Source organism: Neopelma chrysocephalum, unplaced genomic scaffold (genome assembly GCF_003984885.1).
Source record: "Neopelma chrysocephalum unplaced genomic scaffold, ASM398488v2 Primary Assembly neopelma1_81, whole genome shotgun sequence".
Taxonomy (NCBI): domain Eukaryota; kingdom Metazoa; phylum Chordata; class Aves; order Passeriformes; family Pipridae; genus Neopelma; species Neopelma chrysocephalum.
In genome coordinates this window covers 334,943-360,706 of record NW_020897743.1, presented here as the reverse complement: position 1 = coordinate 360,706, position 25,764 = coordinate 334,943, and the positions used below count along the sequence as shown (strand labels likewise).

The 25,764-nt window shown below is 43.0% G+C and overlaps 1 long non-coding RNA gene across 8 annotated transcripts in view; it reads left to right on the top strand.

Annotated features, from left to right (window-relative positions):
• The window catches only part of LOC113971049, an 86,346-nt gene extending 63,063 nt beyond the window's left edge, over positions 1-23,283 (top strand). For 4 of the 8 annotated variants that reach the window (XR_003535421.1, XR_003535420.1, XR_003535417.1 and 1 more), the window contains 3 exons: positions 12,940-13,196; positions 14,892-16,044; positions 22,241-23,283. This is a non-coding gene — a long non-coding RNA (uncharacterized LOC113971049). The remainder of the gene's footprint in view (positions 1-12,939; positions 13,197-14,891; positions 16,045-22,240) is intronic. The other 4 variants (XR_003535418.1, XR_003535424.1, XR_003535419.1 and 1 more) reach the window with 4 other exon arrangements.
• Positions 23,284-25,764: the final 2,481 nt, after the last annotated feature.

Sequence of the window (25,764 nt, the reverse complement as noted above, 5' to 3'; positions counted from 1 at the left end):
CCGTGTCCCCGAGATGCCCTGTCCCCTCTCCCAGGGAGATGGGAAATCACACAGGGTACCACCATCTCCCCTCAGCTCCAGCTTGCTTTCACTTCTTTCAAGATGAGATGCTCTCCCCCCCCGCCGTGGAGCTCATTGTGAGGCTCCAACTCAAAGCAAGTTTTCAGCACAAATAGTGCGAGTTTTAAGGGGAGGGAGAGCAACCCAAAAAATGAAGGTGTGAGGGGGTTGCAGAGCACCTGCAGAGCGTGGTTTGGGGATGGACAGTTTGGGTGTGTGTTTGAAATGAAAATGGCCAAGTGTGTTGGTTTAACCAGGGGGTTTGGGGAGTTTTCAAGTGAATGAGGGACTCGGGATCCCTCAGTGCCCACTCCCTGCCTGACCACCCGGGCTCTGTGTTCCTGCATGGCTTTGGGATATCAGAACCTCTTCATCTCAGCTCAGTTACTGATACAGAAAAGATATCTGACTATGGCAATGAAAACAACAGTAAGCAGTTGGAAAGGCCCAGCTCAAATCGTGCTCTGTCGACAGCTTTGCAATCTGTATAAATATGAGTGGAAAGACAAACAGCTCTGATTTCTCTTTAAGAATGTGAGTATCCATTGTCGTAGATTTAAATTAGGATGTTTTACTTGTACTGTATGTAAATTCCTTCTTGGCAAATAACCCTTGTCCACTAATGTATGTGTATTTTGGGCCTGTATAGTTTGGGTCTCTGTGAAATACAATGAAATTTGATAGCACACAGAAATACTTGCATGGAATGTCAAATTTTTTTTGTGTGCGCTTCTCACATATCCATAAAAGAGTTTACACATTTCTAATTACTCATTCAAAAAGAGACTTTACAGCACTTTTAAAAGAGAGCCAATTTTTTCCCTACTGTGTTCTGTTTTTACAGCTTGTGCAAAGCTTATTTAACGAAAGTTTAAGTAATCAGCGAAAGTCATTTCTGAGCAAAGACTGACAGATATGAAGCCTCTTTTCACACTTCATAAGAGGTGGAGAGGGTAGCCATAAAATTTACAGCTGAATAGTACTCTGTTCAGCTTAACTTTATAGAATTATTAGTGTTTCAGGTCTCTGATACATTTTATGATGGTTAAATATTTTAAATTATTCTATGTGTTTTGTGGAGCTGAGCTGTAAGTGCGATAATAGCGACCTACCCTTCCAAACCCAGGGACCTGAACGCTCCCATGGGGCTGGTGTTGTGCTAAAAATGTGTTTGCAGCTTAACTGAGCTTCATGAGATATTAATAAAACACCAGCGATATGTTCCCTTTGCAGAGAGTCACCTCTGGCTATGGAAGTATGAATTCCCAGGATATGGAAATGAACAGATGGGGAGTGTGGGTAAGAAAGGAGTCAGGAGGGAGGTGGCACCTTCAGCATCTCTGTCCCAGCTCCTGCAGCACAGGGACACACAAGTTTTGCTCTATGAGAGACGTGGTGGAGAATAAGTGACTGCTTAGAATGCCAGAATGGTTTGGGTTGGAAGGGACCTTAAAGCTCATGCAGTACCACTCCTGCCATGGGCAGGGATCCTTCCACTAGCCCAGGTTGCTCCAAGCCCTGTCCAACCTGGCCTTGGACACTTCCAGGGATCCAGGGGCAGCCACAGCTTCTCTGGGCAACCTGTGCCAGGGCCTCCCCACCCTCACAGGGAAGGATTCTGAGGACATGACCAATTCTGTGGTAAAAAGGACTGAATAAAAGAGGAAGAGCTTGGCTGTACTTTGAGACTGAGAAATGAGAAGTCTCCATTTCAGCTGCTCTAGGTGAGCATGGCTGTCACAGAGAGTCACAGCCATTTGAGTGTGAGTCTTTCTAAACATCATGAGGTGCCCAGATGTTACAGTGAGGGGCAGCACATACAAATATTTATCACACAATGGTTTGGGCTGGAAAGGACCTCAAAAGGCCATCTGATCCAACCCCTTGCCAGGAGCAGGGACACCTTCCACTAGATCAGGTTGCTCAGAGACTCATCCAACCTGACCTCAAATGTCTCCAGGGATCCTCCATCTACCACCTTTCTGGGCAACCTGTGCCAGTGTTTTGTGTAGAAAATTTCATCCTTCTGACAAAGCAAACAAAAGCAATTAGTAAAGGTATTTAAATTGTCTGTACCCTCCTTTCAACCTTTTTTTTTTTTTGTAGTGCTTTAGCTGTAACTGTTTACCCAGGAACAAACAACAGAAAGGCTTTCAAAATTCTCTAAAATAATATAAATTATGTGAACTGGAGTAAAGTCCCACTGCAGTTATTTGAGGTTGGCCAAGAACTGAATCAGGGAGGCAACCTTTGTCCTTACTGCTTAGCCCTGGTAGAACACGGACACAAGGAGGTGGCTCAGTTTACAACTTATATCAGCACATGGTTTAAATACATGTAGTGTAATGTTTATATTTTTAAATTCATTTTTATGTCAGCCTAATACAGCCTCATGAACCTCACTCTTGCACCAGGTGAAAGCAGTGTCTTTGTAGCATTTGCTGCGGGTCGTAAATCACGGTGGCACTTTGTTCCTGTCCACAAGCTGGTTTTTGTGCTAAAGGTTTCAGTCATTAGGATGTACAGTATTATCTCAGGCATAGCTGTAGTCCTACAGAAATTACACTAAGCTGCTTTTGCGTGCCTGAAATTTGTGGAAAACCTTTGTGTACTAAGTGCTGTTGGAAAGCTGAGACTCAGGGTACCTGTAATTGCTGCACTAACAAATGGTGATGCTCTCGGGCACATGGTGTGACTCTTGGAGATGGTCCTGTGGGGTTGGACTCGATGATCCCACGGGTCCCTTCCAACTCAGCGTGTTCTGTGATTCTGTAATTGTGTGGAAAATTCTCCTGTGTCTTCATGCAATTCAGGAAAATCACTTCCCATTTCAGTTCGCAAATTCCCAACATTTACCTCTGACATCGATTTCAACTCAATTTAAGATTTTCTGGGTGCTGAAACCCAGACTTCAGGTAAAAATCTCAGGTCCAGGGCAGCGTTAGGCCCTACAGGTTTTCCTTTTCGGTTGTTAATACAACAATTCCTAATCCTGTTCCATTGACTCTGCAAACCGCACTGGGGAGGTGCCGGGCAATCCCGCACTCAAACGGTTAATTTGCACTACGTTCTGTTAAAGAAAAGGAAAACTGTCACCCTGTCATTTTAGAGTCTGACACTAAGCTTGTCAAAAGAGACAGCTGTTAAACTGAATTACTGTTGACATGCAGAGAAACGGCCCTTTGCCAGATGTAAAGGACATCTGCGGCAATGAAGTGGTACAGGGTGGCTTTTAAAATGTGGTCACACTGGTATTGAATGGGGCGTCTATGGCATTAAAACGTGGCCTTGACTCAGACAGTTTAAGGCAGCGAAGCAGAGCCACTGCCAAGCACAAAGAAGTGCTGATCTGTTGCTGTATCCATAACTTATGCATGAATATGAAAACAGAGCAGTGTCAAAGCTATTAAGCTCTTATCGTGTCTCCAGGAGGATGTGGGTTTAAAACACACAGTAGGAAATATTGTGTGTTTCTGGGCCCTTGAATGTGCGGTAGGTGAGGTGTGAATTCATGAGGTGGATTATGCAGGGAATGAATAGAAATAAGTCGTCTTGTCTTCAGCTAACAACTGCTCAGACAAGAATTGCAAAGGGCATTAAGCTTAGGAAGTGAGGCTGGATGTGCCTCGGCGTCTCCGATAAGGCTCTCGGCGTGTGGAGCACGTGGTGGGTGCTGGGGAGGGTCCCCTCTGGAGAGGCAAGCAAAGAAAAATGGAAATATAGGGGCCTGTAAAACCCTGTCCTTGTATCTTCATGTGATTTTCATAAAACAGGCAAGATACTAAATTAATACTGTAAAAAAATAGTTATTATGAATATTTTATAATTTAGCGATTGAACCAACAGTAGGGAATTCTGCACATTATATAAGAGTGCAAGGCTTTGATTTGCATGTTTTTAGTGTAGGAATAAAGCTGTTTGGGGGAAAAATAGTATCAGTTAAGCAATTTTGCTAAATGTATGAAAAATGAAATGTTATGAGACAGAATATGTATTCATTACGGAATGAAATTGATGTTTGAAGCTAAAAAAAAAGATATTCTGGCCAAACATCCTTTTGAATATGTTAGCAGATCATATCTTGATTTATTTGTATGTTTAGTGGTGGCAGAAACCAAAGAGTAGGGGGAAGGAGGCAAATGATATTTCTGAACCAGACAGGCTGACCTGCTCCTTTCTGCAGGAAAACAACACCAATTTGCTCTGGACAGGGAAAAAATGCTGGAAGAGGGGGGTGTGAGAGGGGGTTTCTTCTTTGAAAGAGGAAATTTTGCTTTCCACCTCTATGCAGAAATGCTGATACCAGTGGAGGTGGACTCATTTCTCTACAGGGTGGTGGAAAGACCAGGGGTTGTTTAGGTCTTGAGGTGATTTGGGCTGGTGCCCTGCACTGCTCCAAAGGTGTCCCATTCCCACAGGGAACATCCCATTCCCACAGAGAACATCCTTTTCTCACAGAGAGCATTTGGCACCTCGTGCTGCCGTTGCCCTCCACCACAGTGCCTAGAGGTGGATGATCCATGCCCGTGGTCCAGCTGGATGGATTCCAGACTGCTGGAGACATGTTGCAGTATGTGATTTATGGGGGTGGCTCTGGGCACGTGGAGGGAGCCTGGGCAGTGCTGCTGCCAGTTCTGACCTGAGGGCCACCAGCACATGTAGCCAGTGGTGCTCCCACTGGTCCATATGGCCGTGGTTGGCTGGAGCACAGCGGGACACGGCACTACCAGTACAAATATCTGGGATGTAACATGGCCTGTCCTGAAATCTCATTTATCAACAGCTCCAGAGCTCTGCCATGTGCCTGGGAGGCAGGAAGGAGTGTCAGTGTTTGACCACTGTGGCACAGACAGCAGGCAGAGGGGAGTCGATGTCTCTGCTTTGTCCTGGCCTCTGCAAGAGGAGCAGCCAGGATGACTGTGCTCCCCTGGGATCAGAGAACATGGGTATGTTTTGGGGTTCATGGTGTTGGAAGAGCTGTTTCCTCAGGAATGGCTTTGATGAATACATTTGGAATGTAATTTAGTTTGTGGAGTGCAGGAGAGCAGGTGGCTGCCTTGCAGGACCTCCACCATCTCATGGGGGTGTTCCAGGGACCACTGGAAGCCACCGGAGCTTCCAGCCTGGTGGAGTAAGGGCAAGACAGGCTTAGGAGGAAATTACTTTGCAGTGAGGGTGGTAAAACACCAGAACAGGCTGCTCAGAGAGGTGTTAGATGGCCCATCCCTGGGAACATTCCAGGTCAGGCTGGACAGGGCTGTGGGAGGACAGGGCTTGGATGGTCATCTCCACCCTGCCTCACACAGGAGTTATTTGGGCAAAACATCACACACATCTGCAGAAGGATGTTGGATTCTGCCATAGAAAGGGCTGAAATCTCAAACCCACTTCTCACAGGTTAGGCAGAGCTCAGTGCTGCAGGTTTGAGCCAGAGCACACTCACCTGTTTCTGTAGATTTAACTCTGCTGTAATGATTAACTTCTTACAAACATGTACAAGGTGGAACGTTTAAATAAACAGGAACAAGCTTATTATTAGATGGCAGGTTTTTCTGTGATAGCTCTTATAATGTCATCATGAGTTTATTAAAGCTTACCATGAAAAATCTTTCTCTGAATCTAAGCTCTTTCATACAGCTTCCCGTTTTGATTGACACCAAAATAAAATAACTAACCTATAAATTATAATGTGTGATTTAAATGGTAGATAAATGCATTATTTGTAAGGTATTGCGAGGATCAACATATGCAGCTTTAAGAAAATAAAAAAATATTTTACCAAGATAATAATAGGGCAGAACTCAGCTCTTTTTGTGAATATTCCCACTGCATACCAATATCAGATGATCTTTAAGGTCCCTTCACACCCAAACCATTCTATGGTTCTATGATTACTTTTAATAATCAAACAGATCTGAAAAAAAAGGTTCAATGTAAACAGCCGTTTCAACTTCATCTTGTAATTGTCATTTCAACTTCATCTTGTAGCCAGTCCAAGGTCAAAAATGTAAATCATGGAATCACAGGATGGTTTGTGTTGGAAAGGACCTTAAAAATCATCTTCTTCCATCCCCTGCCATGGGCAGGGACACCTTCCACTAGACAAAGTTTCTCCAAGCAACACTTCCAGGGATGGGGCACCCACAACTCCTCTGGGCAACTTGTTCCAGTGCCTTCCCCTCTCTACATTCTCCTCAGAGACAACCCCCAGCTTTGTGTTGTCAAACAAGCAGATTTGTGTCATTGAAATGACCCCAAAGTTTGTAGATCTGTTCCCTCTCACCTGTTTGTTGACGTTGGAAAGGCAGATTTCTTGTCATCATTTTTTTTTCATGCCATGAAATGAAGCTTCCTGAGCTCCCTGTGTTCCCTGGGTGATGTTCCCTGGGTGATGTTCCCCGAGCGATGCTCTCGGACACGGCCAGCAGGGCTGAGTTACTCCACTGCAGATCTGTCCCCAGGCTGTGTCCCACTGCAGACAGCTCGGGAACTGGCTCATTGACCAGCAGAAAATAATACACAATGGCTCCTTAGAACCCATCTCTTGGGAAAACAGGGATCTCCGGGCAGGGAAAGGACTCCTCACTACTTTTTACGTGCCCTGTTTTAAATTGAGCTTTTAATTTGGCTGTTCTGTAGCCTGATAACTGCTCCCTGCTGTAAGCAGGACCTCAGACAGATGGGATGTGCTCTGTCAAGTCTCAGACTGGGCTCAGAGAGGCCATCTCACAGTGCTGGTGCTTGGTGAACACCATTAATGGGCTTTAAATCTGCCTGTGCAGGTCCCAGCATGGAAAATGTGGCTTTTATCCCTGGAGTTTTGCAGCTTAAAATGAGTTAATAGCACATCTCAGGCTAGATCTGAGTGCATATTATAAATGACTAATTTATTTCTTGAATTTAGCGTTTCCTCCCGCTTAGAGTGTGATTTCTATGAATAATTTCCTATATAAAGGTACTTCTTATCTCTTTCTTTGTGGTTTGAATCGAAGAAATATTTGGAAACTGAGGGGGTTGTTACCTCTGTGTGCTTGGATGTTCGTGGCATGTTTTTGGCCATCTAAAATTCAGTTTCCAAGGCTAAAGGGCAGGTCTTGCAGAGCCAAAATGAGACTTCACAGCACGATGGGAACCCTTCTCAGCATTAAAAACCATCAAGATAGGCATGGATGCTGCAGCTCCGTGTGCAGTCCAAATGTGAGGCAACATTTACTCTGGATTTATACAGTTTAACACTGCAGGGAGTTTGGGATCTCCATGAACTATAACCTCACCACCTCTAAGGTATTTTTAGTGCAAAATCCTTTGTGATCCCAGTTGGTTGGCAGTGGGATTGGTCTCAGGGCAAGGTCAGGAGGGATTATATTGTTTCTTTAGTGAAGTTTTGCCCTGTGTGTAATTCTCAAAATCAAGCTGCACATTTACTCTTTGCTGACTGGTTGGATAAACCACATCCTGCATAAATATATTGATAAATACCTGATATAACTTCAGCTAAAGAAGAATTGGAGCTGTCCCAAGGAGGAAGGTGACTCCTTTTCCATCTTTGTTTGCACTGAACATGTTTCTTGTTTCAATGACTTTTTCATGAGAATTTAATCTTTTTGGAAACATTGGGAAAAGCCAGGTAATACATCCTTAAATATCTTTAGTCTTGTCCCATGCCCATACTTTAAGATTAATTTTACAGGTACAATCAGCTCCTCTAAACATCAGGTTTTTTCTTTTTGACCATAAATGTAGTTATTTTACTCTTCCTTCTTTGTTTTCTTTTTAAAAAGGCTGTTTATTAGTCTAAATGAACATGCACCAAGTAGAAATTTTCTCCAAATTAAATGGAAAATCCATTTTTTGGCATATATTTTCTCATGTAATTAACTATCACCTTGTCTCAGTGAATGTAATTTTCAACAGAGGAACTGAGTTTTGGTTATATTTGCTTTATCTATAGGGATTTTTCATATTTTATAGGAGGTGTAGGTGCAGGTAAAGAGGAGGAAAGAGGAGGGCAGGTATTGGTGTGTTCACTGAGGAGCTGATTTACAGAAATGGGGCTCCCCTGGGCCTGACTTGCAACCAACACACTTTGCCTTTTATTTATTTATCTGGCTACTTAACGCTTCTTACTGTTTCTCTTAAATGAATTAATTTACCCTACAAAGCACTCCTTGCAATAATCAATGACTCATTACACTGAAAACCCGCAGGAAATACTAATTAAATGAAAAATGTGCAAGAGGAATGTTCAACCTCTGTATTTCCAGCCAGCCAGATATTCAGTGCTTTTTTTTTCCCAAGTTCTCTTAAGTTGCAGGGGAGGTTTTTACCTTGAGCCCCAGGGAGCTGGGATGGCTTAGAGCGTGGGGATATTTCCCAGACATGCCAAATCCAGTTCATTCCTCATCAATATCCACAGGAATAAATAATCTGTTTATACATCACCTTTTTCTGAGCTCTGCAAGGTTCTTGTTATGAATTCCTTCCAGCTGCTTTTCTCATTCCCACAGTGGAATTGCATGGGAAGGGTTACCCCTTGTCCATCAGTTACTCTAACAATTATTGACTGATAACCACTGGTAATTCCAACCCTCCCCCAAGCTTTGATAAGGATTTTGTGTAGTTATTATGCTCTAAAATGTCTCCTCACCCAGAAAGGTCTTGAACTTCAGGTTGGGCAGCTGACACAGCCACCTTTTTGGGGTGCTTGAATAGACAGAGGTTAATAATATGGAACCTGGAGGTTTTATAGCCATAGAAAAGCTGAAACTGAGAGTGGGTTTGAAACTCCTGCTTTTTGAACCATGGGAGGGATTTTGTCCCATTACCTTCAGCAATGGTGGGCAGAAATGGAGGTTTCTTTTATCCTGCTCAATGATTTTTGGAGAAAGTATGTTAAGTAAAACCATAAAATAAAGGGATTAGAACAAGATATAGGAAAAAAACCAAACCAAAAAAACCCCAAAACCAATAAAGACAAAAAAAAGCTGTGGCAAAGCTCCTCTCCTTGGCATCCTTTGCGTTGCTGGTTTTGTGCATGTTGGTTTTCTGTTCTGGTTGGTTCTCCCCAAATCACTTTTTGCCTCTCTTAGTTTCTTTGCATGTGTTGTAGATTTATGTTTTCTTTAAAATCAGTCTGTACCTAAATTCAGGAATATTTTCACCCCAAGCAGAGCAAATGAGCTGCTCCCATTTTGGTTTAGCAAGGGATCAAACACCAGCCTGGGACATTTCCCATCCTGGGCAGGGACAAGCTACACACACCAGCAATAACTACTTTATTTTAAAGTAATATGGGAAAAGTGAGAGAATAAGAAAGAAAAGGATGAATTATTTATTCAGTTTTAAGGCAGCAAGAATTTCAGTCAGTTTAGCTCCCCATGATAATTAATCTACCCAAAGAGCTGTAAAGTGTAACAACAATGAGGATGAATTCCTTAAAGTGGAGTTGACCTACAGAAATATGGATGAACCCATGACACTGCCTTTAGTTTTGGTTTTCAGCAATAAATTGCATTAAAATGGTGGCAATGCACTGAAGATTTTTGTAATACTTTGTTCTCAAGTTCAAGGAGGTGTTGTTTCTGTAGGTGTTGTAAGACAGGGAAGGCAGGACTGGAAGGGTAAGTTAGGGGAGGAAAATATATTTCAATCCCAAATGGATGAGACTTGAGATAGAAATACATGTTTTAACCCCTAACTATGGGGTTTTAGGGAGAAAAAATTGGTATTAGTAGTGTACTGAGTCTATTTGTTCTGCGAATCAAAAGCTGGATGTTTTCCTTGCTCCTTTGTAATTTTATCGAAGGAAAATTATAGAAATCTTTGGCTTTTACTGGTCCAATCCTTTCAGTGCTTCAAGGCATTGATACAGGTTACCCAGCTGGCTTTTTGTCTATCTGTCTCCCTCACCAGCCTTTGGAACTCAGTGAGACTGATGGATTATAGCACTTTGGAAATCAAGCCCTATATTCTGATGTCTACAAAACATAAAAGAGGTTGGAGTGTGCATATTTTGCCCTCAATCTACAATATATTCCTTGAAGACAAAAGGAAAAAAATCACATAAAATTGTCTCTTTATTTGGAGGTACTTTAACATCAGAGGGGATTTGCTTCCAGCTAAGAAAACATTTGTTCCAGAACTACAAATGTTTGATATGCTGCAGTATCAGATAAACTTTGTTAGTGCACAGTGGCACAGAGCTGATAATTGAAGAACTCTCAGGATTTTGGGCAGTAAAATATCCCCAGTGAGGGCTGAGCTCAGTGGGAAAATGGGATGTATAAATCTGCAGTGAGAGGAGGGGAACGGGATGGGGGAGAGTTCTGCACTCAGTTTTGGGAACCCCAAACCACCACTGAAGGATGTTAAAGAGAAACAAAAGTGAGGAGGTGATATCTTTGGGCACAAAAGTTATTTTTTAAAGAATTTTCTCTTTAAATATAACGCAGGACAAGAGCCCATGGAAATTCTCAAGTCACTGGAGACTCCTGCTGTCTCTTGGCATGGGGGGAGATGATCTGATCCAGTGGAGGAATCGGCCTCTAGCCCTGCATGGTCCCAAAGTATCTCCTGCAACACAGTGTTGGGCATCTCATTCAGTAGAAATGGTCACTGGAGGCATCAAAAAAGATGGAGAAAGGTCCAGGCAAGAAACCCATGGCCAAAACTGATGGATAACCTGGTGTCATGTGGTGGGATGTGGAACAGGAACCTGTGAAGAAGCACTGATACCTGAGATGAAGGTTTATCACACGCAGACTCGGCCAGCCCTGGATGATTTCAGAAGTAATTATGAACCTGGGAAGAGCAGGACAGGGAACAGCGAAGCCACCAGAGGAATTTGACAACAAACTCCAGAGAGCAAACGCGGTGCCATGGAGGGGGAGACGCTCGGGCACCTGTTGTGACAGCTGTGCCTCAGCATCCAATGACCAGATCAGGGTGGATAACGAGACAATCTGCTCATTTAAGAGTGTATATACAAACCCAGCAGGGACATGAAACTGTTTTGCTTTGTTTTACTGATAATGTGTTATTGGAGTCATGTCTCTGACTGTGTCCTAGAGTGGGTTCAAAACAATTACTTATGTAACACAGGATATATTTAAGTCAGAGAATTGTGTGTATCTCAATTTCTGGTTAAGAAGCAAAATGAAATTATGTTTTTCTGAATAGATTTATTGATTTCCATTTTTCCAGCACAGGGATATCCATCTCAAGGGCTGGATGCCCCTTGCAAAACTTGGGCTGTAGGGTAATCAATGGATGAGACTAAGATGCATCTCTTGCCTGCTGCTGGTTCATACTCTAATAACTGCATTATTCTAAGAGTAAACTCCTTGAAAATAAGCTCAATCAGTGCATTCTCCAAAAGTTGGAGCCTATCTCTGTGTGGCTCTATCTGGTCCAGGGCGGCCAGAAAATATCTGGTGCAGCCCCTGCAGTGTCCTCTTGTAGTGCTCTGCTTTACAAGTGGTCAGGCATCCTCTGGAGCAACTGTGGCATTGATTTTGAGGTGGCAAAGGCACAGTTTCAGCAAAGTTTCATCCATATGTGAAAGAAAATTGTATTTGCTGCTCACTCACAGAGCAGAGTGACAACATCAGGGAAAACAAAAGGAAAAATAAAACTCATAGAGCGGTTCTTTGGGCACCAGGAATTAGCAGAGTCCAGGGATGCTGCCCACGCTGCAAACCTGGCTCACAAATAATGGCATTGCATGCAAGGGTGACCACTGCTGCTTTGATTTCAAATGAAAACCATGTTGAGAAACTTTGAATACGAAGACAAGATTAATGGAATGTAAATACCTGGTGGGTGCAGCCAACCAGCACCAAATATATGTAGAGGGAGCTGGAGTGTCCCTGCTGGAGTGACTGTGCTTCCAGATCATCGTGTACAAGGAATAATTACAGCAGGGTTTGTCAGCTGAGTTGGTGGAGGGGGGAATTCTTTATCTATTAATCAATGCAGGGAAGGATGAAGCACCTATAAACCATTCATCTCACTTTAGCTTCTTGTTTATATTTAATTAGAGTTGTTCTGATTTTGATTGGGAAAAATGGAGGTACCTTGGAACATGGAATTGTGGGATGGAGCACCTTGGAGAGCATTTCCTGCTGTGAGATCCTTGGGGCAATGGGTCCAGTAGGTTGGACTTTTATCTCCAAAATGAGCATCTATGAATTGCTCACAGGGTAGGAGCCCTAAATCACAGGGAAATAAGAGATGGTCACAGTGCCAGCACCTTGCCAGTGTGAAGGAAGTTTTTAGAAGTGTGAATTAGGTAATTTCTTTCATCCCTCTTGCCTCGATTTCCCCATTCCTTTATTATTATATATATGTACAAGCAGGATATTTAACAAAAAACTTCATTTCTCCCCTTATTTCATAAACCACAGTCAAAACAGAGTGAGACCAATGCACTTCTTGCTATTATTTTTTAATCCCTTGTGAAATTGTTTACCTTTTCTTCCCATAATTTCCATGGGGATTATAGATAAGGCTGTAGCACCTATATATAGTTAAGGGATGTTTTATAACTCACATGTACTGTGTGGTGCAGATAGATGCCAACTGCAAGCACAGAAAACCCCAGTGTGTCACTTGCATTTCATTTCATTTTAATCTGACTTTAAATCAGTGATATTTCCTCTTTTTTTTGGTGAGTTCTTTAAAATGCTTTTATAAATTGAGAAGTTATTGCTAAACCTTGGAGTCCCACATACAAGTCTCAAAAACTGCAGCTTCACTAAAAACCATGCAGTAAATGTGACGTTCCTTGATGCATGCTTATTATGGGTAAATATTTCTCTAGGTAGTGCCTGGAAATGTTAATTAATTTCAGATCCACCCTTTTTTTGTCCACGTATGCAGATTTCAAATCTGTGCCTCCACCAGTGTTGACACGGTGCAATGATGCAGCCGAGCTCTCAGATGTCTGGCTCGAAGAGTTGTGAAATGATCAAGCAGACAAACCCAACCATTTCAGCCTTGTCAATCTAGTTCTCAGTGGACAGATGCCCTGGTGCTGGAAAAGCAGCATGCCCTGCAACACCTCTTGGTAGTGTGGAAAAAGAGCCAGAGATGTCCTAGACATGAAGTACGACCGGATTCTCAGCTCAAAAAATCAGGTTTGTGGCCCTGCTGGAGCTCCTGGGTGAGGCTGTGTGGGGACATGTGTGGGGACACGTGTGGGACTTCTGGTTTGGGCATGAGGAAGGGGTTTCTGCTCTCTCAGATTGTCCATCTGATCTGCTTCTGGAGCAAGTTGTCTTGGATTAATGAGTGATGATCCGGGTTTGTGCATTGAGGGCTCTGGAGTGAGCCCGGTTCGTTGATGGAGTTTGTGGATTGCGTCATTAATTAATTAAATAGTATAATTTACATATTTTATTGGGTGCTTATCCAGCAGGAATTGACTAAACTGTCGGAGAAAACAGGAGGTTTTGGGTTTCTGTTGGCACACCAGCAGGGACAGCCCTGTCCTGACTGTCTGTGGTTGTGTCCCCTTGAAGGCCATCACTGGAAGTCCCATCCCAGGTGTCCTCCCGGGCACAACAGGGGAGGGGGATGAGGCTTCAGCCTGCTCTGTCCACGCAGCCCCTGGGCATGTCTTGGTAGGCCCAGCTCCAATAAAGCCCAGTATGGTGCAGCTGAACCCACCCCTGTGCACAAAATCTTGCAAGGTGGCTTTAAAACCCCGCAGAACCCACTGAATTCATGGGACAGAAATCTGGCAGTGACTGAGACGGGCAGGGAACTGTTCTGGTACAGAGGAGGTTTTCTTTTTGGCTAACGAGTTGTTTTTAATGTCACACGTGGTATCACAAGATCTTGCAGCATCGGGGCATTTTTAATGAATTCCTATCACTTGCATATTAGCAGGAATATTTCCACTGCAGCAAACCCCATAAACAGTTCCCACACTGGGCTGTGTTATACTGCCACCAGAATTGGTTCTTCTGATGGTTCATTTCTTTTATGCTGAGAATTCAGGACCAATTCAGCTTGGTTTTATGCATCATTAGAGATTTACAATTACTTTGCTATAGTTTCTTTCTGGAAGCCTATCTCTCATGGTTAATGCTATGGGAGTCCTGTTGTGTAGAGACTGGTATGAGCCACCTTATAGCAATAAAGCGTTTGAGAAGGATTTAGAATTATGAGGGGCTAAATTCTCCGTGCACAGACTGTAATGCTGTTATTCCTTGCTGAGCTTGGGTTGAAACCTTTTTTTTTTCTCTCCCCAAATTAGAAAAAAAAAAAAAAGCTCTTTCTTCAAGAGGTTTTGAATCATTTACATGTAATTTTTTTGTTGCGCCGCTGCAGTCGGAAATGAGGAATTGTGAGAAATTCCATTTGGATTTCATGACGCTTAAAATACATTTAGGTTGTATTAGTATCTAATGAAAAGAAGGCCTCCTCTTTTTTTAGATCTCGCTTTTAAAAAGTCTAATCATTATTTGGGACTTTATTTTGATTTTTTTTTTAATGTTTTGTGTGTGTTGTTAAAGCCAATAACTTCACAAGCTTTGCCCTTGCACAATAAGCAGTGGCTCTGTATGTGTTATAATCAGCATAATTCACATTTTACATAAATACAGTATTGCACTGAAACAAACATGATATGCAGTGAATAATATGGGCCTGATCTAAAGGCCATTAAAATCAATGAAAAGATTTCAAATTAACTTTTATAGCCTTTAGATCAGGCTCTAAATGGGCAAATTACAGTTATGGAGTTTCCCATTTACATACCTGTGTGCTGCATTTAATGTATTTTATGGAATTGAAATTACTTGGTCCTCTTTTTCATGCTTTTTTAGGCTAAGAATTTGCCAAGGGCATCAACAGCAGTTTTCCCAGGCTTCAGCACAAGGATTATATAGTCAATCCACAAATGACTCCAATCTTTGAAGAAAAGGACATGGTTATCAGAGAGGCTTTGACGACAGCAAGGACTGGAGCACAATCTGCCTTTTTCCATCAGAGGTTCCCATTCCCTCTCATTAACATACTCAGGACATCAGCACAGCCATCAGTCCCAGGGGAATCACCTCAAACTTTCCAGGGAATATGCACAAGACCTGGCCCTGTGTTATTTCAAACAGATCAAACCAGATGTGCCTTGTGAAAGGTTTGGAGAAAGGCTGGGGCACAGCAGCATTAGGGGAGGGATTCACAGGTTGCAGAGAATTTTCAAATACATTGTTATATCTTGGTAATCTTTCTTATTTTCCAGGGTTTTTCAATCCCACTGAGGATGCAGAGCTGCTCTGTGATATCTGCTGCTGCTGTAAGTGTGAAAGGAGGTGCCTCTACCTGCTCCTTCCCAGCGCCCTGTGATGAAAAATGCCTTTGGAGGAACACTGGAAACAAGCCATCAAAATATCTGATTAAACCTCTTAGGAAACTCTCACTAATCACCTTCTCTGCTCTTGATGGAGTGTATTTATGCATTATAAATATACTTACTATGTGTGTGTGCTCCATAAATCACATCCAGCACTTGTATGTGATGTATAAGCACATTCTATAGAACACACACAAATACAGATGCCAAACTCCCACAGAGTTCATCACTGGAAAAATGTTTGAAGGATCTGATCCTTAATATTTAATGAGCAAGATGCTATTTCCTTCCTCAGCTTTTATCTCTGGTTTGGCATAGTCATTAAATTCGTTGTTTCCTTGCAGGATTATATAATTTATGACCTAATTTTAGACTTTTGTGTAACCGCGTTAAAACACTCGTGGCAGATCCGGATTTCTCTGCACAGAGCGTTCCAGCATCAGACACCAGCTCAAACATGACTCCTGTGAGCTGCCCATCAGCAAGGAGTTAGAGGCATTAAAAGCAAACAGCCCAACAATATTCAGACAGCATTACAGGATTAGACGGTGGGGTTTTTTTCCCTGTAAAAATCTGATTTAGCAGCACTTCCCAAGCCATGCGCAGTGGCTGCCAGGAATCCCCAGGTACCGCAGTCAGCACCCAGTAACTCCAATTACTGACTTTCAGACCCCTCTGGGATAAATTCATTGTAGGGAGGGCTGGAGGAGGTGGGGAAGCAGGTGAAGAATGACTTTAAAGCCACTGCCAGCCCCTCGCCCTCTGGAATTTCCCCTCAGCACCAGCCTGGTTGCTGGGCTGATTTTTTGCTGCACAAGGTGTTGCCAGATAACCCCTAAATGAATTATTCTAAAGCTGTAGCCACATTTTTTTGTGTGTCTTCTGTGTGTCCAGGGTAATTCAATGGTGCTGTAAATAGTACTGTGAGCTGCAGGTATTTTGTCAATTGAAACCACATTGTTTGGACCAGTCTTTCATCAAATTTAATCTATTGCCTATTGCATTAATGCATTTTGAGAGCACTTTATTCTGGTGTCCCATAGGGAAGTGGCTTGTGGTTGAGATGCTTCCTTTGTGCCTGCAGTGCAGTTATGAGGAATTTTTCTTGTTTTTCTACCTTACCCTGGGATATCCAACACGGATGACAGAGTTGAGATGCTGCATCCTCAGAGCAGCACCTGGAGCTGTAGGAACAACGTCCCTGCAGCCCAACACCTCCCTCTAACACAACAACTTAATGCACAGGGTGAGGTGGGTGCCCACATGAAAGAAGAAGCATCTTTAGGAAAAGCTGACGTTATTTCTTGGATTAAGAAGGATTGGAGAGTGTCTCTGTTTGGCTTTAATGGAGCAGTTCCAGGAAAGCAGCAGCGACCAAAGTATTTTCAGTAGCACATAATTCAAGAGCAAAATCATAATTCCAATTACCATTTCAGGCACTCCTGGCCTTGGGAAACCTATGCTAATATTTATTATTATATTATTGACCTCTGATTTCTTCATCATTTACATTAGCAACTCTGATATTCTTAGTAACATCCTTTAAATCATACAAGCAGGTGTCAACAGTGCACGATGAAGTCACATCCTGCAGCTTTTTTATTTACTTAGTCCATTTTTTTCCTGGTAAAATAACAGTGTGAGTTGCATAATCTCACCTCCATGGGGCCTCTAGGGGGGTATATAATCACAGAATGCATTTTCTATAATCTCCCAATATGAGTCAATCCTATCAGAGGTACAAACAGTTGTACAAAGTCAGTATTTCACTCCCATCAGTGCCTGACATCATCTTCCACATACCACAAGAAAATATTTACTTAGCTCTTTGACATTAATTGCCACAAAGCCTTTGAAACAAAAAAATTGTGGAAAGCGAGGAACTGAAATGGAATAATTTGATTTAATGAATTTAGCCCATTTTCTGTGTGCAGGAATTAGATTCAGGTGCTTTTTTATGATGTCTGGGATGGCCAAGGACACCTCCAATCTCTGGTCTTCAGTGAGGTGCCCAGGCACAAATCAGAGTTGCCCAGAAAAGCTGGAAGCTGATCCTTTTCTCCATTGTTTTCTTTGCATAAGTGACCATTTCTCTGGGGGAATTAAGACACTGCATTTATTTTCCAGGTGCAGGTGAGGTGCCAAGGGCAGCCTGAGGCTTCTCACTGCCTTCAGCAGAGTTGATAAAATTGTATTTATCCACAAAGAGGGTACATCTTTTTTTTCAGATTGTTCTTGTGATGTGTCAAAAAATTTTAATTCTCTGTTTGTCTCCTGTACCCACTGCTCATCTTCCTGTCTCAGTGCAGCTCCTGCTGTTCCCCTCCAGAGAGCACAGCCATGGGCTTTTCAGCATCTCCTTGGGAAATATGGCACATCTGGAGTTGGGGAAAGTGGGACCCATCGGTGCCATCTGGAGAGGGCTGTCCTTGGTCATCTTCATCTCTCATCCATCATTTTTTTACTGAAATTAAATCCTTCTGAACTTACATTGCCTTAAAGGGTTTACCTGTCTCAGCAGGTGGCAGGGTTTCACACAGGTTTGGGAAATTTTTGGACACCTTTGGAAGGTTTGTGATCCTTGCACAGGTTGTCAGGCAGGTGGGCTCTGCTCTGCTCTCTGTGCACGGAGCCCTAAAAACCCCCCCTTGATTCCCACATGTCAGGAGAGGGAAAAGGGTCAGAACAGCCCTAGATCATGTTTCTGAAGGCTGTAAGTGCAATAATCCTAATCATTAACAGTTTCTGTAACAACACAGGTTACAGACACGGGACCAAACACCTGCAGGGAACCTCCTCAGGCGAAATTCTCCTCGGCTTCAATCATGTTTTTCCGGAGAAGAGACCTCTGGCTGCGCTCAGGGCCATCCGCCTGTTCCTGGCTGAAGAGGCTCTTCTAATCTACTGCTAAGAGACTTATTAGCAATGTAAAAAGGAATTTGAAGCAAGGAAAGTGTTCTTCCTAGCAGAAATATGTTTTGTAAAATTAGATTTGCTGACAGAAGTAATTGGGCCGACTCCTCATGACTATGGATGCTGTTTGTTGTCCCTTATCTTACCAAAGCAAAGGGGACCAAATACTTCAAACTTCGTAAATAATTGTTTCCAAAGTGTTTTCTTTTTTTTTTTCCTCTCTAAATTCTTTAGAGAAAAGCTGGTTTGCTGATTTCTAATCCTTTCTCTTCCAAAGCTTTTGCAGCTCAGCCACTTCCCACTCTAGATATCTTTTATTTTCCCTCTTTGGATTTTAATATTTGTTAGATATTATAAAAATCACTTTTAAGGGGAAATGTAGAGCTTTTGCTCCGGTTGGAAAAGTCATTCCTAGAGCTTTAAGGAAGTGGTGAAAGAGAGAAAATTATCAAATAGAAGAACTTTATCCCAGACTCTGGCAGATGTTGGGCTGTGATGTGGAGATATGTGTCCAAAGCCTGACCAGTGCCCACAGGGGGGTCCTGTCCATTGGTCTGGCTGTTTATTCTCACTCCAGATTCCTGCCCAATGGAGGGATTAGCCCTTTGCTGGTTCTTCATTCCTTCTGGGCTGAATCAGAGCCAGGATTACTCTTCCCTACCCCACCAGTGCTCGCTGTCTCCTCTGGTGCCAAGCAGAGGGGCACTGTTTGCTTGCAAACAGCATTATTTTTTAGTTTTATTCCACTTTTTCACCCACAGCAACATATATTAATGCAGAAACAGGACACAAACTGTCCCAGAGTGTGTGCTATTAAAGTAAGGTCAAAGCCTGCAGGAAATCCACACTTATTTGCATAAAGCCAGGCAGACTCATGGATGTGGGAAAACTGAAATGATGGAAAAGCAAGACGAGACTTTCTCCATCATCCTTGCAAGCTGAACATGATTTTTTTTCCATTGTCTATCTGCTATCTATCTATTTCTTTACTCACTTTGGCAAAAGACACAAATAATGAGAAGTATCTGTCTGTAATGGACAGTTACCCCCTGTGGGGTCTCACAGGTGACACGGGTGGGTGAGGTCTGGGCAGAGCTGCAAGACCAGAGAAATAAATGACAGCTGCCTGTGCTCATGTTGCCACTGGAGCATGGATGGGGTTAAATCCTCGTCTCCAACCTCAGGCAGCAACATAAAGCAGGGAGCAGGAAAGCCCAGGAACCTGAGGTAACTTCAGGAATCGCAGGAGCTTCAGAGCAGATCCCAAAGGAAGGATCCTTGTTGAGCTGCCTTGTGTCAGTCTCAAACCTGGCACACAAAACCTCCACGGGGTGTCTAGTCCAGGTCCAGCTGCTCTTGAGGAATGTTGATGTGTTCATGCCATGGTGCCATTCCCCAGCTGTTGTCCAATACCAACAGGGAGGGAAAGTAATTCCTGGGAAGGGCAGCTGTGACATTTACTTTTTGAGTCTTCAAATCGTAACATACATCTTCCTTGACTGCAGGAGGTGCCACCAAGACTGATCTTCTCTCCTTCTCCAAAGCCAGAGGTTTCAGGTCTTGGATGCCACCAGCAGATCTCCAGGTGCTTGGCTGATGATTTGTTCCCTGCCCCAGCTGAGGTGGGAGGGAATTTAGAATCACAGAATCATAGAATCATGAAGGTTGGAAAGGATCTTTAAGGTCATAGAGTCCAACCGTCAACCAGCAGCACCCACACGTTCACCACCAAACCATGTCCCCAGGTGTCACATCCACACAGTTTTTGAACACTTCCAGGGATGGTGATTCCACTACTGCCCTGGGCAGCCTGTGCCAGGCCTTGACACACCTTTTCTGTGATGAAATTTCCCCTAATATACAATCTAAACCTCCCTTGGTCAACTTAAGGCCATTTCATCTCATCGTGTCACTTGTTATCTGGGAGAAGGGACCGACCCCCAGCTAAATACACCCTCCTGTCAGGGAGTTGCAGAGCCAGAAGGTCCCCCCTGAGCCTCCTTTTCTCCAGGCTGAGCCCCCCCAGCTCCCTCAGCTGCTCCTGGTGCTCCAGCCCCTTCCCCAGCTCCGTTCCCTTCCCTGGGCACATTCCAACCCCTCAAAGTCTTCCTTGTCGTGAGGAGCCCAACACTGAACACAGGATTTGAGGCGCGGCTGGGATTTTTTTCCCCCTTAAAAAAACCTAAATAAATCCACGATTTTTACGAAGGCACCTTCCAACAGAGCCCAAATGGGAATGTTTGTGTTCCGTACCATCCGTCAACGCCGCGGGAGCGGCTCCTCCAGCTCCTCTTTGGTGGCCAGAAGGAGCTGTCAGGGAGCCGCTCGGCCGCGGCGCCGGGCGGGGTGGGAGCCGTGCTGGCACCGATCCCTCTGCACAGGGGATTTCTGCTCTGACAATTTTTGGCTCCTTTAGGTTACTTTGGAGCTGCACGGAATTTTTAATGCTCTGCACTCTCGCAGGGGCTGACAGCGAACTTAAATACAGATTGCAAAGATAGATCATCTCCCAGCACCACTTTGTTTGCTGCTGCTCTAAAATCATTCTACTTGTTCCTGCAGCTCCTATAAAGCCAGAAGAGCTCTCTCTATATTTGCTTCCCGGATGCCTTTTTCTCCTCTGCTCGCGACTATAAAAGCAGCTTTTCATGCTCCAAATCAGAGATAAATTGAAATCGCTGCCGAAGAAATAAAACACAAGGCTAATCAAATTGTGGCACAGGAAACAGCCTTCAGCCAGTGCATTTTTTTGAGGGCTATTTTTAGCCTATATTTTTATTTTGTCACTCCATATGGGAAGTCAAACCCATATGGTTTGGGAGAATGGAAGGTTGTGCTTTTATAGAGATCTCGCAAACCATCCTGGCCCAGCCTTGTCCTTAAAGAGGGGCTTAAATCCAATTGTCTGCTGTGGCACTGGAGCACTTAAATGCTCAGGCCCTGCCTGAGGTTGTAACAGCACAATTCCCTCCTGAGGTGTAAAACTATTCTACATTCATTAAACCAGTCTCCAGTTAACTTGGCTCTTCTTAATTAGGACTTTTCTCATCCATACACCTTCCTTTTTTCCTTTTCCTTTTTAATTTCTCCATTGTTCCAATGCCCTGATGGATGGGGTTGGTCCAGTCCCAACCAGGATGCAAAGCTGAGCATCCACAGCCATCACTCTCCTGCTCTTTGGAGTAGATGTTTGTGCCCTCCAAATGCCCAAATTAATGTGATTTCAGGGAATGTGACTTTTTCTGCCCACAACACCATGGCACCTTCTGAGTATGTTGATGAATAAATACTTGGCTAGAAAATGTCCTGCCTTTCTGATAAACTGAATGTATAAAATTAGAAACGTGTCCTCAGTGTTCATCCACCAGAATATCCACTTTACTTGTGTTCTAGGTTGTTCATGATACTGAACCAAAAATTATGTGTTTTCTAAGGAGTTTTGTGGGATGGTTAAAAACACTGACAGAAAGTTTCTAACCTGGTAAATTCCAGAGGATTGTTTTATGAAATTTTTAATTGTAATCCTGGGATTTCTTCCCTCTGCAGTTTCTCAGAAGGTGGAATTAAAAACAAAAATGACATAGCAAAATGCAGCTGGATACTTTTATGGGTAAAACAATGAGCAGAGGCTCAGAAATGTGGGTGATAGGGTTTAGTGGACATTTAGCTGAAAGTTGGATTTGATGATCTTGGAGGTCTTTCCAAACTTAATGATTCTGTGATTTTATGGTGTGAATTACAGAGGCTCAGGGGAGCAAACACCTTGTGGAACCACTCTGACTGAAGGAAAAGTCATTTTCTGTGTTACTTTTGATTTCAGAGTTGTATTTAATCTCAATGTGGAAGAAGAATTGAAAAAAGAGTAGGGTTTTGGCAGGTAATATTTTTATGCCTTTTTTTTTCCCTTAGGAAACAATTCTCCCCCTTTTAGAGGGGATAAAGTGCAATGGGAATAGGACTGTTCAGTGGAGAATTCCGTGTGGCAGAAGGATGGGCAGCATGGAGATTTCCGAGATGGTTTGGACATCACTTCCACCAAGAAGAAGAAATATTATACCAAAGTTGCTCATCAAAACTGAGACCTCATATGGATTATTTATTGGAAAGTCCAGAAAACAACCACTGAGTTTTTTCCCAGAGCAGAGATCTTGTGTTAGAGCAGAGATCTTGTGTTAGAGCAGACAATGTTAAAATAACCAAGCCCCAGAAGAGACTAAAAGGAAAACCCTGAAATTAGAGCAGAGAGAAATTATCAAAATTTGTAAAAGTGATTTGATGAAGCCTTGTTTGTGTTCAAAATCTGTGCTTGTTTTGAAATCCAAAGAACTACTGTTAGTTACATTATTTGGCCAGAGGAACTTTATAGCCAGGAAACACCCAACACCTGTATCCCACTTTCAAAAATACAGTTTATACCATTCTGAAATCCCAAAAGATAGTGAAAACCCCTGGATTTGTGAGGCTTGGGATTATTGGAATTAGACACAAGCAGCTGGGCTTTCCCCAGGATGATATTTTGGAATATTTGAATAACAGAATTTCTGGCCCAGGTGTTTGGGGGATGTGTGTGATGTGGGCACAGGAGCACTGTTGAGGTGGACTTGTGATGTCACTGTGATTCCTGGACATCCTTTGGCACCCAAGTGACTTCAGAAGGGCTGGAATTTCATCCCAGGCCAGGAGCAGCTGATGGAGGTGAGGTGGAGCACTTTCAGTGATGTAGAACTGAAAAAATTCTTTGTCATATAACTGATCCCATCAGCAGTCCAGGGTACCCAAATTTCACTTTGAATTTTCTCCTGAGTTTCCATTTACATCAGTAATATATAGATAATATGTTAAGGTGTTATCCTTAAAAAAAGGAAAGAAATAATTTCTTTATGATAGGGGCAATTTGTAGAAGACATTTGTGTAATTTTGCATTCTAAATGTGATTTATATTTATAAATAAATTTGCATCAAACCTCCAGCTCGCGATGTCATAGTTCTATTTTATCTTTATTTCAGATGCTCAAGAAATGTAAATTATTTTTACAGCTACATAAAAGCTATCCAAAGCTGCCAGGAATAATGAGATACGCATTGTGCCATGCAGCCATGAGAAATCCAGCAGCACCATGGTTACAGCCAAACTGGGAAGCCATCAGAAACCAGGGAATATCAGCACATATAGATTCCTCTGGGTCCATTTTGCAAACTAATCTTGACTGGGGAAATTCATATAAGAGAAAATATTTACCTGAAGGGTAAACAATCCCCTAAAATGGGGAGGAGCAGTTCATTTCTATGGCAGGGGTTTATTATATTTATTATATTGTCTATGGAACATCAGCCACAGTTGGGCCAGGCTCTGCATATGTGCAAAAGTAAAGATATCAGCATTCCTGGAAAACAAAAGTGAGGTTTGCAAATGTTTGGTGGGTTTGCTGATGACGTTTGGGCTTACAAAATATGGCTTGGCCACGAGGGTGACACCAGGGAGAAGGGACATTGGTGTCCCCTCAGTCACAGTGGTAAAAGGTTCCAGTGCCGTGGCTCGGGGCCGAATAATAGATTAAAAAATGGGTTCCCCTCATTAGCAATGAACTCAAACAGGTGGAGATGAATGAGGGTGTGAAAAACCTCAGCTGATGGTAGTCAAAGCAAGGTAAATAAAAGGTACAGTGAGTCAACAGATTCCTTTCCGGATGAGGAGCCTTAAGGAACAAGTTGCCTGAATTTTGAAGAGGATCAATCTCACTTTCCATGACTGACTGTGGCTGATGCAGGTAGGCCTCATCATTCTCTGGTTTTATCTCATCTCTGACTGTGTTTCCCAGTAAAACTGGGGTTTTGGTGTGAATTTTTTCTATTAGTTTGCTGCTGGAAGTGTCTTAACCCACCCTACTCTTCAAAGCTAAGATGAGAAAAGCTGATATGCACAGCCCTGCTGACTTGTTGCTGTTCCCTCTTTGTTGAGTTACAGTGGTCTTGCTTCAATTAAGCTCAGTATTAAGGTCGAGCAGTTCCAAGAGTGACCTGATGACCTTGGAGGTCTCTTCTAACCTTTAGGACTTTAACAGTGACTGTGTGGCTGCTCCAAGGCTTTTTGCAGGAGAAGGGATGCAGAAGGCCAGGCAGTGATGATGGGATGTGTCCCGTGTTTTCTGGATGTTTAGAGGAGTCAGCTGTGATGAGCTCTTGGGTAGAGCCTAAGTTTCCCAGAATGCCTGTTCTAGAACTGTCACTCCCATTTTATTTTGTGGCACCAGCCACAATCACCTGGTGACTTGGGATCTGCTGCTTTTCCCCTTTGGGTTTCCTCTTCCAGACAACAAAAGAAACACTGGTTTTGTGCTAAATTTTATGCTGGCACCAGACGGGACCGTGTGTGATGCTGAGCCCCTCATTGAGAAGGTGCTGAGCTGTTTAAGCCCTCCAGGTCCTCAGCACCCTGGAGAACTGCTCCCTGTGATGCTCAGCTTTCCCCAGAGCGTGGACAGCAGCTTGCAGGGAGCAGGGACAGCCTCAAACTCGAGTCAAAAGCAACTCTTTGTTGTGCTGAGTCGGGGCAGTGAATGTTTGTGCATCCCAGAGAGCCTGGCCAGGCCTGTTGACTCCTAAGGACCACTCATGTGCCTTAATTGGGGCTGTGCATGAATGCTCAGCTGGATGGGAGCAGCACAAACATCCCTGAATGTCAAGCTCTCTTCTGTGCTATTTTGTAAAGCTAATGACCAGCAGGCATTAAAAACCCCTGTTCTGCTCTTTGGAGATGCTGAGGCATCTTGTTTCATATTTGTAAAGGTGAATGCCTTCACCTTAAAAGAAAATGTCTTTATTTTGGAGATGTTGGAGCACAGAAAAATGCAGCGCTGTAAACTTAATGCCCCTGGAAGCTTTAAGATGTTTTAAAACGTCCATAACTTTAGAAAAAGGAAAATAAAAAGAGATAATGCTTCTTAGAAACATTTAAAACCAAAAAATCATGCTCAGCAGACAGCTCTTATGACAAGGCTCTGCCCAGAGTGAATTTTTATGCTTGAGTTATAAACCCTTGAAAAATGGGGATCCTAATACAAAAGCTGACACAGCTTTAACCAAAGCAGCTCTAGTAAGTGCTGCTGTAATTATTTGCTCATTAATTACAAATTTTGCAAGACATGAGAGTAACACAAATTGGAAAATAGGAATAATTATCAGTAATAATGCCACAGAAGCTGGACACACTGGAAGTATCTTCCTCTTTAAATTTAATAATAGCAAGACAGCTAGAAAACTAATAAGAAATACATAATTGAAAATTAACCTTGCAAATCTGCTGCTAATAAACCACGGTCCTCTTGTGCTGCAATAATTTTACACAGCCCTTAATTTGCATTTCAAGTGTTATTCCAGGTAATACTTTGTGCCTTCACAACAATTAATGTGTCTTTGAATTCCAACAAGAATGC